The following is a 20075-nucleotide window of genomic DNA, read 5'->3' as shown; positions in this document are numbered from 1 at the left end:
ACATTTTCCCCCCCATATCAACCTAGCCCAAAACAAGTTTATCGAAAAAGCACTATCAGTACATGCCGATTCTTTAAAAAACCTCAATCTATTAGAATTCAAAAATGAACAAGCAGTAATCCAATGCTTTAGAGTTTCCTGCGAAAGTGTGATAGTGCAAAATCTGCAACTTGTCAAAGTGCTAGGTGCATGGTAAACCTTACAATGTTTAGTCCTTTCTCTAGAGTGCATCTGATTCAACCTAAAAAGCATATATAGGGCACAAACTCTGCTACAAGGAAAATGTTTCAAGTAAAGAGGTATACAGTCACTCTTGTGTGGAAATTGGGCATATTTACAGTAAGTGAAAAAAGTGTTCATAGAATAAATAGTCATCATGCGTGAAGAGTTTTCGCTTAGCCACCCCAGGATGATAAAGTAGCTCTTCTTCCGACACACCTATCTCCTTTAGAAGATCCTGCATTTGACCTTTGAAACAGTTAATTGTGTTAATAGATGCTTCCCTCACAACAGTGTTCACATCTCCGTACAATGAGTTCTCTGGTGGGTGCACAATTTTGGAGTAATTCGACAACTGTCTCCAAAAGAATCGAGTCTTCAGTGATGTCAAACAGAGCTCATGGTGCATAATAGAAATAGGGATGGAGAGAGATAGACCCAACACTTCTTTCCACATTCCCTCTGAATAACATTAAAAGAAATTCCCAAATCAATTAAACACATGTCAAGGTCGTAAAGTAAAACTAGCTTGTTCTTCATCAAGTAAAATCATACAATCGGCAAGATCGAAAATGTTCCCACTCTGGAAAAGAGACATTTCATTTGTGAAGGAAGTGGTCAAATTTTAACATGTAAAGCATCCTTCCACATCTGTAGGGAAACCATGTTGGTCAGATTGTAACCCAATTATCTCAATGTTGGTACCCGTTCAAGTCTCTCAGAGCCCACTACCCAATACATGGTCTTCGGGTTTGGTACGGCTCAAGAAAATGACAACCTTTGACTTTGCTCCGATCGGTAATACGTTGTTGGTAGATGAGTACTGAAGGATCAAGTTAGTTCTATTGAAGAGTATGAAGTCATCAGCAAAAGCAAGCCAGTCTAATCTTAAATTTCCTAACATGGCTGATGATGTAGATGGCACGTGTCACAGAGAGTCAACATCCCTGATGTAGATGTTGAAGAGAATCGATGCAAGTGTGCAACCATGTTTAAAACCCACATATGACTTAATCATACTAGAAAGAGAACCTTCAGGTGTTAGATGTATCCTCAAAAAGTGTTTGTATGCAAAAGAGCAAGCAGCTGAACCAGCTTGGGAGGGATATTCAGTGTTAACAACTTAGACCATAAAACAGATCAAATAACACAATTGAACGCACTTGTCATGCCCAAATAAGCCAAATATAGAAAGGTCCCTTCGATTGTGAACCCATGTAGATGAATTACGTGGGTCCTAAACATTTGATCAAAGAGTGGTTTTAGTAGGGATGACCACAGTAAGGGAGAGTTTTTCAAGGCAAAAGGAGGAATACCATCAGGGTCAGTGAGACAAGATGGCCTCAGTTTGTCAATTGGCCAAGCAATATCCTATACCTCCGAGGGACATCTACATGGAATTACTGGGCCCAGTGTGGGATCATTTAAATCATGAAAGGGCTCCAAGAGTGGGTATTTCTGCTTGTAGAATTCCAACCATACTTGTTCTGGAATAGGTGAATCCATAGTGGGCCCCGTTGACCCCAAAGTTTGATGTACGGGAGCCCAGAATTTGCCTTCCCTACCATGCCAAAGCTGGTGCAAAATAACCTGGTTGTCCCTTGTGTAAAAATCCATCCTTTATGATTTCATCAAATTCTTATGAGATTGGCTCACCTTTTTCCTGGCATGTTTGTACTGTGCCAGTTCCAACCCCTCCTGCTGCAATAAAGCAATGTTATTTTGCATCAGCTTTTTGATGCAGAAATTCTAGAGTCAAAGGTGTGCAATGGGAATTTGAAATTCTGAATGTGCTTGTGGTGCACAGTCATTTTGAGGCCAACCATAATAATTGTATAAGATTCTTCCACCCGTTCCCTTGCGGTCCACTGAAAGACAAGAGAGGGTGGGTCTCATCTCATATACGTGGTGGGTAAAGTCCAAGGAAAAATACAATAGTAAATGTTCCCCCAAACCAGAATCATAGCAACACACAGGACTACTTTTCCCCCTCAAGTTTGAGGAAATATATAAATAGTAAATCCTAGAAAGTACCTTTCCCCTATGCCATGTATAGGTCAGATAGTCCTTAGATTAATTCCCCTACAAATAGTTAATTTCCCATTCCCTGAGAAAAATATCCCAGGCCAACCCTCTGCAAACGTCACTCCAAGATTTGTGTGGAGTTACAATAGAAACATTTCATACCGACCCCTCCGCACAATTGGAGTTAAAATCACCCCACACAATTATGAAGTTGTCATGACCCCTAGCGAGCCAATCCTCAAAGAGAGATGATAAGCTTGAATGGATAGATTCCAACATGACCATTATAGGTTTCCAATAAAACAGAAGTTTGCGTTAAACACAAAATATGCTTAACCGCCACTGCCAATCCCCCCTCAGTCAACCCATGCAGCTCTAGTTGGTGGGCTAGTGAAGGTGCGGTAGCCTTCCATATCAAAATGAGCAATTGACATTGTCTCTTGAAACAAACATTTTAAAACCATTAACCAACTTCAGATTTTTCAGAAATGTGTACAAATTTGTCAAACCACAAGCATTCCAAGATACAACATTTACGTTTACAAAGCTAGGAATGACCCAAGCCCTGTTTTAGATGGAAAATAATTTGAGCCTTATTATAATAGTGGCGGGAAAGGTATGAACGATGCTGGTAAGGCACCAGCACCGTTCATACCGTCCTGCCGCATTACGAGTTCTGCTTGCGGGTTCCTGACAGCCCTGGTGGGCTGTGCGGCACCCGCAAGCCGAACTCATGATTGCACCGGCTGTCATGAACCATCGGACACGTCTCTTCTGGACTTCCTCGTCCCTGACCCATAGGGGCTTGCACTCAGCAGTACTCCCAACATGGCCACCGAACACGGAAGGCTGTTTACCAGTTTCTGTGTCGTACGCATTACGTTTATAAAGCTGACACGCCCCCGCGGCCCTGCGCATCTCAATGCTACCGCTTGCAGTGGCTAGACATGTGCTGCCGTAGTTGGCTATTGCTAACTCCTTTGATTCCTGGAACCTGGTCCGCTAAATTCCTCCTCTTTCATTCCTTCCTTTCGTTTCCCCGAGTGCACTCTTCGCGGTTTCCTGGACTTTTCCTGGACATCTGTATGCTCCCAGGAGACGGGACGATGAACGCATGCTGGAACCCAAGGACATACGCACAGGGTTATACAAGACCCGAACTGTGCGAAAGAAGACTCCATCGAAGAACTCCAATAAACAACACAGACAGGTGAGAAGGGGGGAAACCTGTGACACCGGCACCGTTATCAACGGTACCGGTTCAACCATGCTCCCCACCCCCATTCTGCCTTATCGGGCAGAATGGGGATCGGGAGCCCGGCAATACCGCCACCCGCGAATGAGCAATTACCGGGCCATTCATCTCATAATGGGACGGTTATTGCACAATCGCAGGTGGCGGGGCCGCTAACGAGCATGGCAGTAGCCGTGCCTGCCATACAGGCCCGGCTACCGCCATGCTCGCAATGAGGCCTGTTGTGTCCTTCACAAATATCCCCTTTGCTTGAAGTCCAAAAATACCCTGGCATCATCCAATGATTTGAAAGCGTATAGTTTGAGGCCCAATGTCAAATGATTGGCATGCTGCTCCCATACCATGTTAGACGCTATCTCTGAATGGAAGTAGCACACCATACATTGTTTACAAGAGGTAGTGTTATCCAGTCAATGTCGTCCAATGTAATCATTCTAAGAAAGGGAATCTTTTGAAAAATGTCGAACACCCTGGGCCTATTAAGCCGTGTTACACCAATGACTTGACCATTGGACTCCCACCCCAAGATCTTCGAGGTGTAATGCTCATTGATGACCCTCCCTGGCTCATTCAATGGCGAAAGAACCCCCTCTGCACTAGGGTGGCTGCAGATCTTCTTAGTATCAATTACCCTGTTCTACAATGTGACCCCAATCGGAGTAACAACCAAAGAACAGCTATTCCGTGACCCACAGTTAACACTGTCATTCGTCTGTGCAGTCCAACTGGAATCCATCATAGAAGGACTGTTTTTACTTGTGAGCCAACCATAAGAGGTTATTTTGTTTGTTTTGTGTGGGGGCGTCCACTGGACACTACATCAGGCCCCAATGGCAAAAGTGAGTGAGCTGACAACAAAAGGTTCCATTGGCCGTGTCTCCCTCAAAGCCATTGAATAATCACAGCCTGGGTCAGTGCCGATATCATGCTTAGAACCAATACTAGGAATGGTGTTGGTCAGCCGAAACTCAGATGATGAAGGATTAGTTCATACCTGTGTAGTCTCAATCATCACCCTACTGTCTCACTGGATGTGTGTTTGCCGACAAGGCCTGGATTTACAAGTAGTTGCCTCATTAATTCTAATCTGTGAATCCAGATCAATCACTTCGTCCACCGTTGGTAAGTGGCATATCCCTTTTCAAGAGGAATCACGCTGCTTTATCATTGTGGCCGGCATGTTTTTAGTCTTTTTATTCTTGTTGGATTTCCTGTTGGATTTCTTCCCCTTGGAGGATAGGCTGTCACTATTGAGAACTATAGTTACTGCAGACATGTCCCTTTCCAAAAGTAAGGCCCCCGGTGAAGGGGATACATGTGGAGACGCCAGCTGATTCTTAAGAGTTGCTGTGGCCACCAGCAAAACAGACAGGCTATTAGGAGTTATAGAGAAGGCTTTCGGATTTTGAAGCCCCAGAGGGCACCCGCACATAATTTCCTCCAATTGGGAAAGTTTATTAGCCGTCCATGATACTGAAAATGTAATGTTCCCAAGTTCATCATTTGAAGGAGCTGTACCCATTGAAAAACCTTCCAAATCTGAAATTTGATTGTTCAAATTATTGAACGCTGATTGTTGACCTGTTAACACCCCAACCAAGTTTTCCAGGGTGTCTGTAAATGCCTTTAAAGCAAGGTTTAGGGTAATTTGTAAGTTAGAGAACAGGGGTAATATAAAGTCAAGAGGTGGAGGTGAGTTAAGTCCTTTGAAAAGAGCCTGCTTCATTGATGGTGAAGTAGACAAGTCTTCCTCGAGTGAGCGAGATGTGGGAGTGAGAGAGCTGGTGTGCTTGTCGTAGTTTGTGGCCCATTTTACAGAGGGCACAGAACAACACTCAGGGGGAACGTCTTTGTTGGAAGGTTGCATGCCAGGCAGGTGTCCCCTGTTAGTGTCGACACCCCCTCCCCCATGAGGAATGTGTGTGCCCTGTAGACCTGTTACTAAGGCCACATAATGGAAAATCAGAACTATGGACCCGTTTCGGAGGGATGAACCAAACAGGGTTTTCTGTCCATCAACCTTAGTCAAGTCCATTAGAACTCTAGATTTCCCCTTCTCTGTTAGAGAAGCAAAGTCCTCTTGTATGGATAACATCTCCAGGTCCGTAAGATCCCAACGGATCCCGAAGCAGGCCCATACTAGCTGACTGCACAGTGTAAACGAATCTTCAAGGATCACCCCAACACGAGGGGCATGCCCCCATCGGGAGGTCGAGCCCAATGGGGAGAAAAAAGGTGACTGTGATGGTGATCTCCGCACCGGCATCAGGGGGCCGGCATATGCAATCAAAGGCTCAGTGTTGTAGTGGCCAAATACAAAAAAAAGCAGGATTCTGGAGATGAAGTTTTTGGTGCGGAAATCCCGGATCAGTAGAACTGTTCAAACTCCCATAATGTATGTTTTTATTGGGTTGTTGGGTGTTTTCCAGGGAAAAGAAAGCTGCAGCGTCGATGTGTGGAATCTCACAACTTTCCTTGAGAGCATAATGGGCGGAGCTGACATACTCGCCTACCAAGAGTCCACCACCCCAAGCACTCCGCTGTGTTCTTTGAAACGAAGGGGGGGTCTATTCTTGGGTGGATAAGAGTTTGGGGGTTCCATCTCGATAGACACTTGCAGTCGGGTGTCTCTCTCCCGCCTTGAAATGATTCCTGGTCAGCCCCACCACCCATAGTTGGTTGACTCCTCAATCCCCCTCTTCCATTCCCACTGCTGCTCTTCAAATCATATATAGAAGACAGCATTTAGTAGCTTAATCAATAACAAGGAAAAAAGATAAAGTCTTCAAGAGAAAGTAAAATGCAATCCCTTACTGAACAACTGTAGCAAGTTTCAGGGAGACTGTTTGATAAGTCTTTGCCGTGGCCAGTGGATATAATATGTGAGACATACAAGTCAAGCCGAACACTGTAGTGCACTGACTTAAAGGAAAGTGCAAGAGCAGTCGTCCACGGATGATGCAGAAATGTAGGAGTCAATGTGCGGGCACTTGCTTATATGCAATAGAAAATGTACATATCCACTTTGGAAATAGGATTAGTTAGGAATGCTGCTAGAATAGCATTGCAAGTGGCTTTAGCAAGTGAATACAACGTCTTACCGCTTCAAACTTTCCGTAGAAGAGAGATGGAGGAGGTGGCGTATGGGCCTGGCAAGCAGCAGCACTGCGAGGCAAGCAGGTCCCAAAAGGAAAACTTTGCAGCAGACCGCAGGGTAAGCCCCAGCAAACCCCTTCCAAACACCACCAAACTCTTTGCACTACTTTGCTCTGCGGGGTTGGGGCGCTTTATGTATGCCCGCTGGGTAAGTCTGTTAAAGGGACAGAGTGCAAGTGTACCACATTGAGTATCTGAGTGCAGTAACCAGTCAAAGGCCCAAGATTCACCAGAAAGCACTTTGCTCTGCTTCACAGGGATGGATCCTTTTATGTGTGCATGCTGGGTAAATGTATTAAAGGCATAGAGTGCAAGTGTGCCACTTTGAGTATCCAAGTGCAGTAAACAGTCAAAGGCCCAAAATTTACTGCCAACCTGCTTTGTTCTAGAGGAAGTGGCGGGAACAGGAAGGAGAGGGAGAGGCAGAGAGAAGCAAGATGGTTGAAGTCTTCGCCCACTATACAGAGCTCCACTGTTTACACTAACCCCGTCCCCTTCCCGTCTCAATAGGATTAAAGGCCTTTAGAAATGAGGCACCCTGGTCTGAGACTACTCCATTTGAATGCATATACTCCTTTGATGCAAGGGCCCAGACCCGCTTCCTAAAGAGTGTATGTCTCAAGAGGAAAGGCATTACCTACCCCCACCAAGAGATCAAAGAAAAGGCCTAGCTATTCAGGTTCCTGTTCTGTCATTTGGCAGGGTCAGCCTGTCTGGCCAGAATATACATCACCTTCCACAGTTGAGCTGGCTCACAGGAGTTGACACATTTGTGATATCAAAGTGGATGTGCCTTCAATGACCATGAGTAGTGCCATGCAACATGCCTTAACTCAGGCATAGCTAATATTTAGAGTTTACCATCCCACCATCATCAGCTATTTATGGTCATCATTGTTTTGGTACAGTGGTGCACATCTTAAATGCAGCCCCTGCACTGCAAAGACTTGTCTGTCATTGCAGCTGTCAGAGGGGCAACTGTGACCTATAAACACGCTCTGTGCCACGGAAAGAACAGATGCTGCAGATCAGGGGACTGATGCAGCAGGTCAGAGATACACAATATGCTTTTGGCATGGAATTTATGAAAGGGGAATTTGATCAGCAGATTACCCTTTCAGAGAAGGAATTACATGCAACAATAAAAACAGCCCGGTCTTTCACACCCTTGCCAGATGACAATTCCTCACTGTGCAGTATAGAAAAAGAACACTTTTCACCACTGACTTTAATGTGTGTCATGAACTCAGGAAATGGTAGAAGTTGGCACACATTTTGAATTCTTTCTCTTCGGCCACCACTGTTGAAGAGGCATAGAAAGTTGTGTTACGAAGTATTGCTCACAAAGATAATGCCCCAATGCAAAGTTTATTTAGCTATGAAGTAAAGTGATACAGAAAGAAGCTCCTCTATCTTGATATCTCTCCACTCCAACAGTAACTGACTCATTTGGAACTTACTCATATCACTAAGTACTAAGGTTGGAATGACAAACACAATTCAAGGATTTTGGCAGGAGGCCCTCACATTCTATAGCAAATAATATGAATGAAGAGACCTCCCAAACACTTAATCTGCTGGAATACCACCCAGTGGAATTACTGTACCTACCACTTGGTCCAGCGGTATCACTTCCAGATTACAAGTGGCGGTGTCAGTGTAAATCCCTGTTTTGTTTTATTCCATAGTACTCAATGGGGCATTTTCTGCAGAATTACTTTGGTGGTAATTCCACTGAAAAATGGGCAGAAAGTCGGAGGGTTTACCTCCAGCTCATAGCTGGACATGAATCCTCCAACTTTCCGCCCAATTCATAGTTGGGCGGTGCGGTAATGCCACGGCATGTGGTAATACTACTGCATTTAACCTGAATCGCCCATCCTGTAATGACCCAATATCCTTACTGCTGTGGCATAACTGTCGCCTCCCTATCCAGACTCCAAACACCCCCAAACTCTCTGTTCCTTGCAATATTTGAAATCTCCTACTACCTGTACTGCATGCCAACGAGTTTGTCATCCTTAGGAGCAATCAAAGACTTATACACTCAATGTAATAACCCACACTCACCTCTATCCACGCTACCCCTCTCTTGGGATCATAGCTAACATTCTGTCTTTGCCTGCACTGTTCTCAGCTTCTCTCACACTCACCCTTCTGACATCAGGGGACAGACACTTCTTTGCCTGCAAGAAGAGTAATAGAACGTCATCTGAAATCAAATAATTACTTGAACGCACATGGAGAAACTGGCAGAAATAAATGTGTCATTGGAAATGGTTTCTTACCAGGATATCATGTATAAGATCTTCAAACAGATAGACCTGACTCAGCAGCAGCTACTGCCACGCAATGGACTAGATACTACTTATAGAAGCCACACTCTTAACATAACTTTGGAGTATGTGCATGTTTAGATTCAGCTACCAAAGGAAATCTCAAATGTGCAGCCATTGGTGGACTGGCCCACAGGGAACTCTGGAGATTTTCTGATAGGCCAATACGCCAAGTGTTTCATTTGGTATGTACCCTGGTTATCTGTTCCTCTTACCCTCTCTACTAGTCACCAAACTCCTTTCTGCCCATCTCTCCTCAAACCACACATTCCTTGGAATAAAAGGATTACTTTTATTTTTTATTAATCATAATGTGTTTTCACATTCCAAAGAACTTTCCACATAAAAAGAAAACATCAATCAAAAATAAACATATAAATAGAAATACTAATGGAGGTTATTACGACCTTGGAGGTAGCCATGCCGCTATTTGCGGCATGGCTACCCCCGTTCCGGGTACCGGGTCCGGGTTCCTGGAATGGGAAAATACTGGGCCATTCCGCCCTTGGAAGGCCCAGTATTTCCCCATTCCAGAAACCCATCCCATTCCCATTCGAGCCCCCATAGGGCTCAATGGGAATGGGGAGCATGCTAACAACGGGCCCGTTAATAACGGGCCCGTTAGCATGCTGGACCGCTCGCGGGACCCGCTAAGGACGCCTGGTAAAACCAGGCGCCCTTAGCGGGTCCCGCGAGCGGAACTCGTAATGAGGCGCTAGGGGGTTAACAGGGCCAGCAGCTATACCGGCCCCGTTAACCCCCTACCGCGAATCTCGTAATGACCCCCTAAATGACACTAAAATGTATAAATCTTTCAGCATATTTTTCTTCAATCTTAATAAATGTTCTATATACTGTTTTGTTACGTGTAACTACTTTGTCATGCTGCCATAAGGGCAAATGTGCATTCAGATTCACTATTTGGAGCAATTTTCAAAACGTTCATGGACAGAGAACCCACACGCTTCCACTTTGAAAAACATTTCCAGGGCCACGTTTTGTTGTCAGTCCAACCCTGTGTGTAGCTTGACTCTCACACTTATTGTCATTCCGAGGTTGGAGGTAGCCATGGTGTTATTAGCTATGGCTATCCCCATACCGCATACCGCATACCGGGTTCCCTGAATGGGGAAATACCGGGCCATTCCAACCTTGGAGGACCCGGTATTTCCCCATTCAGGGAACCCATCCCCATTCCCATTCGAGCCCTCATAGCAGCTCCCTGGTCTGCTAGCGGGACCTGCTAAGGGCGCCCGGTTTTACTCATAATAGGGTGGTAAGGGGTTAACGGCGCCGGCACCATTTCTGGCACCGTTAAACCCTTACCGCCCAGCTCTAAGAAACCGAGGGCACAAAAGAAAGCAGTCACATGTCAGACAACATGGTGTGCCTTTATTACACTTTCCCAATCGCACCATCAACTTGCAGGCACTAACCAGAGTAGGTATTTGGGGATATAACCGCAGCGTGGCTCTTGTGGCTTGGCAGCACTCTTCATTGATTGATGAGGCAACTATTTGTAGCGCTGGGTTTGCTTTTCTTGCTGCTGTTTAATGCTTAAAAGGCAGGGAGCTTCTTTTTGGAACTCACTGTCAATTTTCTGCCGCTCTGATTGGGAATAGGTCTTACTTAACATAGCTGTTATACGGGTTCTTTGAGTTTTAAGAAATGTGCTCAAATACATAGGGCCTCTTTATGAGGTAGGAGGTAGCCATGGTGCTGTTAGCACCATGGCTAACCCCTTACTGCATTCCGGGTCTGGGTTCCCGAAATAGGGAGTTACCGGGTCATTCCAACCTTGGAGGACCCGGTAAGTCCCCATTCCTTGAACCATTCCCCATTCCCTTTCGAGCCCCCATAGGGCTCAATGGGAATGGGAATGGAGCTAATAACGGTATCGCAATTTGCGGTACCGTTATTAGCTCTGAAATCCCTTAACGGGTCCCGTCCTTTACATCTGGTAAAACCAGGCATTAAGGAAGGGAGCCGCAAAGGGACCTCGGAATAGGGTGGTAAGGGATTACCGGCACCAGTGTCCTTACCGGTGCCGGTAATCCCTTACCACCTACCTCGTAATGAGGCCCCTACATTCTTACACACATTATGGGCCTCATTCCGAGTTGGGTGCAAAGGTATTACCGGCACCGTTAAGAACACCGGTGCCGGTAAACCCTTTGCGCCCTATTCCGAGGTCCCTTAGCGGGTCGCGGGTTTTACCAGGCGCCCTTAGCGTGAGCCGCAAAGGGACCAGGGAGCAAATAACGGTACCGCAAATTGTGGTACTGTTATTAGCTCCCTCCCCATCCCCATTGAGCCCTATGGGGGCTCAAATGGGAATGGGGATTGCCTTTTTCAATGGGGACTTACCGGTCCCGCAAAGGTCGGACTACACCGGTAAGTCCCCATTGAACCAGGTCAGAGTCGGTACCGGTATGGGAGTTAGTCATGGCGCAAATGGCACCATGACTACCACCATACTTGGAATGAGGCCCATATATGTTGATCCTGGTAGATTGTTCCCTGTTGTAATGGCCTCTGGGTCTCATTAGGAGTTTGGAGGTAACCATAGCGCTATTAGCACTATGGCTGCCTCCAAATCCTTACCGACTCTGCCCTGGTGAATGAAGCTATTACCGCCCCATTCCAAGGTTGGCGGCCGGTAATTCCCCATTCACCAGGGCCCTTCCCCATTCCCATTTTAGCCGCATAGGGCTCAATGGGAATGGGGAAGGCGCTAGTAACGGTACCGCAAACTGTGGTACCCTTATTAGCAACAAAGTCCCTTTGCGGCTCCCGCTAAGGGACCTCGTAATAGGGCGGTAAGGGATTACCAATGGAATGATAGTATTGCCAGTGTAAGAGTGACCTAACCTTTGAACTGGCAAGAGATGACAACATTTCATAACAGCATTTTGCTCTTGCAGAGTGTCCAAGGTGAAAGGACAGCTACGGTTATCTCTCGGTTCAGTGCATGTAATGCACAGAAAAATATAAAATGGACAGAAGGGAGATCTCAGGGGACTGAAGAAGTGAAGATATATGAGAAGGGAAGCAAAAGATATAAGAAGGATAGAATTGAGTAAACAGAAGGTAATCCGAGACATCAAAGTTATTCATAACACTTGTACTGACTCAATGACCAAATACATTAGGAAACTAAAACTAAAACCAGGACTAAAAAAATGCATGACATAGCACTTAAAAGGACAACAGAACCCCTTGAAGCCCTATCCTTGAGTGGAGGCATCAACTTTAATGGTCTCTAATTTCAGGTGACATATCATCTTCATGATTCCCGAAGGTGAATGAATGGCTTTCCTAGATTGCAATAATGTATACACTTCCATCCCTGTCTCTCTGGGGCAGCAGCGGAATGGTTTGGGAGTTTGCTTTTCTCCCCCTCAGTCGCTCCTCCTAACCATTCTTATCCATATATCTTCTGTCTCTGCTGGGTGTGGGCCCAAGTGAGACAATAGGAAGTTCATCTAATTAACTACCTGGATGATATTTTATTTCCATTCAAGAACCTGTAAAAGTTGGAATTCCCTTGTTTGGGCTGCCGTAGTCCTCTTAATATATGGTATTGATTGAGAACCATGTTGAAATGCCCTTCTTGCTATAGGAAAACTGCACGACTTGTCTGATGGTAATTGGGTATTCAAAGTAATTCCACTCCTTCCAGTTGGCTGTTCGTATATCAAAGGGAGATCTTCTTCCTTGGTTCAGTGCATCCAAACAGCGTGCAGTTGAAAGAACAAAGAAATATCGAGGCTGAGTACCGCAAAGGAAATCGCGGGCTGAAAAGATTCACAGATCTTTTATTACTGTACTGTTTACAAAGCAAAACAGTTAGCTATCTGGCTACCAACACCTTGCGATGTGTACCAACCGACAAGGGGAGGTGAGAGTGTGCTGGACATCTAAACATTCGTGCTTTTATACAATTTGTGTAATATTATCCAGCCTCTCTTCATGTTAATAATTCGCGGTCTAGAGTTTGTGCCTAGTTCACATACAGATTATACAATATTATGCAAAAGGATTACATAGGTTTGCATTTCCATGAAGACACAATGGTGATGTATGTTCTCGAAACCCGCTGTAACCCTTGTTCCAAGTTCCTTTACAATACAGCTTGACCAATGTATATGCTCGAGATTTGTTCTTCATTGTCCCAATGTGTATATAAGGATGAGTCGTGTGAGCACAGTCAACAATTAAACAACAGTTCATATGAAGCACAAGGTCTCATTGCTCAGTCTAAACAGTTGGCTCTCGGACAGCCTAAACATTAACAGAACTCAAAGGTCGGAAGGCTTGCTTGCAAGTTGAAAACATAGTCCACCATTTTAGAACAAAGAACACACAAGTAGAAATCAAAATGGCGGACAAATCTTAAAATGGTGGCGAAGTTAACCCAAAAATCAGTACTTTGTAACACGGTTTTCCGTGTCGCACGAGTAGGCTTAGGCCGATATAAATACTAAGGAGGCACTATATAATTACCGTTTAACAGAGTGTTTAGAGAGACCCTCTGACGTAGTAACAACGAGCATTGATGTGAATAATGTGGGGTCAGCTTTCACTGCTGGCCTTTGTAGATTTTCTGTACATTCATGTCCCCTTTTCCAGCAAAACAGTTCCACTCTTTCTCTATCTCAGAGGTTCAGTCAATCCAAACATCACTATTCTTTAGCTTGCATGAAGGATTTGATCCTCAAGCAGAAAAACTGGTTCCTGGATATTGTGCCTTGATCGTACCCCTTATGCTGTTTTGAGAGGGTCGTGGCCGTGGAGGTTGAGTTGTATTCTGTAGTGATTGCAGGCTCCACTTATGATAATGTAGCAGCAGTAGCGTTCATAATCAGGACAACTTTAAATCCTATCCCATGCCACCTATAAGAACCTTGTTTAGCAGTTGTGGAAACAAGTGAATGTTTCATATACATTTCATGCCAAGTTGTCCAATTAGTTGTTTGGGAAGGTGGAACAGTTAATCTAGTGCATGCACAGATGGTGCATCCATGCAGCAGATGACATGCTTCTCTGATGTCATCTCCTCTTGTGGTCTATCTGGGTTATTTACCAACTGTGCCTTAGGAATTCAGAAGAGGGTGTCTTCTGCAGCACTACTCTTTTCTGGCTCCTTCCCGCACTGCACAATTAATGTAATCCTCTTTCTCTTTCTTTTATTGCATCTTAAGCCAAAAGAGATGTTCGGAAAAATGTAGAGTGACTGACAATATTCTCAATGGTGAACAGAAAACCAATATTGATCTCTCTCTCTCTTTCTCTCTCTCTCTCTCTCTCTCTCTCTCTAGGACATGGACTAAGATAATTGTAGGTATGTGTGCTTTGATGTGGAAAGGAATGTGAAAACATGGGTGCCTCAAGGATCTTGTTCATGGATCGTACCCTTGTTTCTGGTGATGTCTGTGTGTGTGTGCATTATTAATGTCATGAATAACATTAAATGTGTACATTTTTGATGGAGCTATTAGTTTACACAATATTGCAGTATGGTTCATTAACCTTTTGATTATGTGAGTGTATTTCTTCTTTGATCTCTTTTTTTAATACTTTTGTTCATTTCCCTTCGTTTATGTGAACTGATAGCTCAGGTTTTGATGAAACAGTGCATGTCATGATTACATGATAACCAATCCTAAAATCCAGGGTAAGCTGATTTTTCTTATATATTAGTTTTCAAGAACTCCAAAATAAGTCTCACTTATCTCCATGGATATCAATACCAGATGAGCTTACATGATTCACATAAAGTATGAGGTCAAGATTACAACTACAACTCCATAATCTAACCATACTCCTATGAGGAATTACTCTCAACACATATGTGTGAGAGAGACGAGAAAATGTTGATTCTGGGAGCAATTACATTTATAAAATGTGAAATCCTCAGTAAATTGGAAGACTTTTTAAGACCATGGCTTTACCCCAGGCAAGATGACAAAGGTTCTCCAACAAATTTAGACAATGGTCCTTTGAGAAGGAGAACAATTTACAAAGTGAATAACTGCATTTGTGGACGTGCTATGGATTGCTTGCGTCCCTCGTGCTGCCCACTTTTTCCCTTGTTCTTCCTCATTTCCCGAGTTCTGCCCCCTACTCCTCCCTCTGCGCAGGCCTCGCCCCTGATCTGAATGGTGTCTTGCGCAAGGCACTCAACCACCCGCAGAGATGTGCAGAGCCTGTGTGAAGTCCCTGCAAAATAGCAAAAAGTGCTGCACAGTCGATTCCATGAATCGACAAACATGGTTTTGCATGCGGAATGGTGTGCAAATAAATCCCCGAATTTCTACACAAATAATTCCATGAATCGGACCCTTAGTCCCCTTAATTTTAACCCCATTAATAAATGTACCTATTTACACAATATTTCACAATGGTCAGATGTCTGACCATACTTTTAATCTCGAGAGGATTTCGAAGAGAATGTTTCTAAAAGTGCTCAAAACCCTGAACAGACGTAGGTTTCCCTGACAGGGTGTTTTAAACTTTTATAATAAGAACTTTTAAAATGTGGTCTCCAAGTCAAAAACACCCCTGGGCCAAATGCATCTAACCTTTTCAGGGGTATTTACCACATTTAAAATTCCAATTTTAAAATAAGGACTCTAAGCGTCCTGTCACCGCCCGCATTCACACTAATGACCTATTTGAACTTTACATTTTGGAACACTTCTTCTGGCTGTTTTAAGGCAAAACAGACCCCTAATAAGTCCCACCAGCAATCCAATTCATGATCTGTGGTTTTCATACTGTGAGATGAAGACATAGAAGCCACCAGATTCACCTGACTTTATACACATAGCAACTGATGACGTGTTTTGTGCTCCTGGCAGTCAAAGAGGGGCTGGAGGTTTGAAGGTCATCTTTAGGCCGTTACTGGCGGACAGCCACCTGTCTCCCTGCATACACAAATGCCATAACTCCTGCAAGAACCTGCAGTAAGGGACAATGCAGGTAACAGGAAACCAACCCTCACAAGCAGACGGATGCTGCGTGCACTCGGGTTTGGTTTAATTGTGCCATTTAATTCCACTTTCAGCTTTTAAATCCCCGACCATCCTTCAACCACACTACATTGATACTGTTTTTGTTCAGCTGCATCAATGATTTGGTGAATTTGAAGAACAGGAACCAAATAAACAAGCAGTGCTCAACATTGTGAGGCATTTCTTGTTCTGGTTATAGGTGAAAGGAAAAGTACATTTTGTTAAGTGCTTTATGTACCTATAGCCAAGCTTGTAAACTACCATTACACAGAACCGGACCTTAAACCCAACCTGAAGAGAAATAACAAACCTGTCCCAGTCATCCAAACTGAATTCCCACTGCACCAAATGTTCCTGTCTTCCAAACAATCTCTCTTCCACATTGCCAGTTGATCTCAAGCCCACAACTAGTCAATCACACCACCATTTTTACCCCACAGCTAAGTCTGCTCTCAACCCCTGAGATGCCTAAATGATATTATGCAACTGACTTGACGCCACTGTGTAAAACAACACAAGTGTGAATTTCACGTAAACAAAGCACCCAGGTGAACATCAATTTGCTCCCCTAAACTTACCTTTTCGCGTCTTGAAACACTTGTGTATAGGCGCGTTATAAATGCCATATTATATCATATCATATCATAACATAGAATTTATTAATACTATATCCATATATAAAATCCAGCCAATGGACAAAATATGATTCAAGACAAGAACCTTGGCCTGCTATGAGTTAAACAAACATTTTCACTGACAAAATCACCACCCTGGTAGACATGTTACTACACCAACATTGAAAATCCTCACCAAGAATGGGGAAACCAAAACAGCTGGAGGACTCACCCTCCTTTACCCCTATATGCTCACTTGCACCATGTCCACCATTCCTCACCAACAATGCTTTGAAACATTAGAAAGTAAACTGTCCTCAAAGCTCACATACATTTTTAGAAATCAGCTGGTGTGCACACACAATGAATATAGTATCATCCTATTAAAAAAAAGCCCAGAGCTCTTAACTAACCTCCAAAACAATTCAGAGGACATCATAACAGTGGGTCATGTCAACATGTGGATAGAATGTGAAATTACAGAGAGGCACAGTTCTAAGCTCTGGTATGTTTCAACTAGGATTTTAAGTATTAACACATATAATGACCACAAACACAGCCATTCCCTTTATGCTATTTCCACATACAAAAATGCAATAAAACTAAGAAGACCCATGCTAATCGAAGTTGATGACCATGCAACAAAATGAGCCCCAATGATTTTAGAGCCATTTTCAGTTACCCTTTGCTTCTAGATGTACATATCCCACAATTTGAGTAATAACTAAATGAAAGTACTAAAGAACGGACAAAACCCTAAATATCTAACCCACATTTGTGCAAAAAATGCAAACCCACAAATAACAGACTTAAAAAAAATGATCCCGCAAAGGAAATGGAAATCTTAAAAAGAGGTTGCAGACAACTTGAATGGAAACTGAAAAACACAAACTGCCCACTTTATGCCTTCGTTAGTTTACATGAAGTCATTTCCACCAGAAGATACCTCTGAGAAAATAAAAAGATATCAGTAGGAATGCTCAACTAGTTGGATCACACAGGCTTCGTATACATCTAGTCCAGGGAATGTTTCTAAATCAACAGATAGCTTTCAAAACCTACTTAGATATTACACATATCACACTGTCTCAAGAACTTGCAGATAAACTCAACTCTTTCTTCATTGATAAAATACATATGTCCAAAAGAATATAATCCAATCAGCTGTAGGACACGTTTAATTGCAGGAAACAACAAGTTCACAGACTGAACTCAAAACCTTCACACCAGCCTCTATCACAGACATCCTAAAAACAGTGCTCAGGCTAATGGCCAGTTCCACACCAGGCTTCCACTACCCTGCTTCCTTGCTTAAGCAGTGCATGGAGATTCTCCCTGTATCGCCCAGGTTCCTGCATAGGTTCCAGGTCCCAAACAGATCAAAAACGCTACCATAACTCATATCCTAAAGAAATCAAATGCCTACCACCTAGAAATCGGCCAACCAATACCCAATTTCAAATCTAGCTTTGTTATCCAAAATACCAGGGACAAATTACTTTCCAGATGCAAAGCTATTAAAAAAGGGACATTCTTTCCCATAACAAGCAATCTAATTTTGGGACTCACTTAAGTACCAACGCCTCTGTCTTAAACATGAGGGAAGGAATCCTGACAACCTTAGATTGAAATAAGCAGGCCATGCTAATACTGCTGGACCCATCATCAGTTGATGATACCCTGGACCATACCATTTTCATCAGCTTCCGTAAACATACAATGTGGCTTGCTGGGAGCACACTTAACTGTCTCTAGTTCTTTCTAATCAACTGCACATCCCACGCCAACGTGTGTCATTGTCATTTTTTATAACATCAATCACACTCACAAGAAAAGATCTGCAAGGCTCAGACCCACCTCCTTGTTTGGTTAAGGCCTATTTGCTCCCGCTCACTGGCATTATCGAAAAGGCAACAAAAGCTTGCCAGAACTATTCTGGTGATGCAGAGATGCTTTTAAAACTACACACTAATCACAATGTCAAGGACACTATCTCCTACATCCTACTAGACATTCAAGCTCGGATGCCAAACAATTACCTATGCCTAAACAGTGAAAACATAGACATGTCAATCTTTGATCAACCATCCTCAGCCTCACTACCATTCATATAGCCTCATGAGCTAAGAAAGGCCTCCAGCCTATTATAGACAGCATACATGTTGTGAGGGTTTCTGAAACCTCGGCTTCCTGGATTCCCAGTTTATCATCTTAATCCACAATGCCCACTATCAGCTCTATTAAGAACTGTTCTTCTGAACAGGAATCACTGACTAGAATGGGTACATTTATCTTATCTAATATAATGTAAATTGGTTTTATATCACAACATTCTGACATTTTGTTGGTCTCCATCCACATGTCACTATAAGAAATGAGGGAGTTAGGGTTGTCAGTAGAATAGCAGAAGAGGCCGATTTGAATCGTGTGGTGCTTTTGGGCTCACTTTGGATTCACCCAAGTCCTAGTCTCATTCTGCTTCTATGTCTAGGGACACTTGGGAATATGCTTAAATCAACAAATCTTTATTATTAGGCACTTATGAGCTGAATTACACACGGATACAATAACAAATGCTTAAAAAGAAAGCATAAAATAACAATATTAAACAACATGCAGTCTTTCCTTACTTTCGTATATCTTTATACGCCCCATCTTCTGCCAAGCTCTATTAAATTATTGCAAGATGGTAAACACCACCACCGTGTTGGATCAGGAAGAACAGTGCATGTGGGATCTGCATCCACCCAGCCTCTCTCAAGACTGGGACACGCCAGGACACTCTGCAGAATGGATAGCTAGGAAAGTAAATGTGAAATAAGTAAAAGACTTCCATTCACCTGTCTGGCACTGACAATGGCAATCCAGCTCTAACAGCCCCTGTGAAGCGCCCATCTTAGTTTTTAAACATGTATTACCCCATGTGGGCAAGGGGGCACAGAGCACTGGATTTGTACAGAATTATAGATCCACATGCAGTAGGGCTCTATCAAGCCCTTGCTATACATTATGGACCAAATAGTTCAGACAGGTTACACGTTTCCCAGCCTTTAGAAGGCAGGCCTCCTGTCTGTCTTCTCAGTATTTTTAATTTAATATACAAATGCTCCCCCATCCAAATGGACCCAGGATTTAACCACAATCACGGTAGGCGGTAAGGGTTTACCGGTACCGGTATTTTACCGGTACTGGTAATTCTTTACCGCCTTACTACGAGGTCCCTTTGCGGGTTGGGGAATTTAACGCCTGCTTTTTGCAGGCGTTAAAAACCAACCCGCAAAGGGACCAGTGGAGCTAATTACGGTACCGCAATTTGCGGTACCGTAATTAGCACCTTCCCCATTCCCATAGAGCCCTATGGGGCAAAAATGGGAATGGGGAAGGGCAATGGTGGAAGGGGGAATTACCGCCCCACCAACCTTGGAATGGGGCGGTAATTCCCCTTTCCACCAAG

The sequence above is a fragment of the Ambystoma mexicanum genome, chromosome 7q, assembly GCF_040938575.1.
Source record: "Ambystoma mexicanum isolate Mex_15411 chromosome 7q, UKY_AmexF1_1, whole genome shotgun sequence".
NCBI lineage: Eukaryota > Metazoa > Chordata > Amphibia > Caudata > Ambystomatidae > Ambystoma > Ambystoma mexicanum.
The sequence above is the reverse complement of the archived record's forward strand: the minus strand, read 5'-3'. Positions refer to the sequence as shown.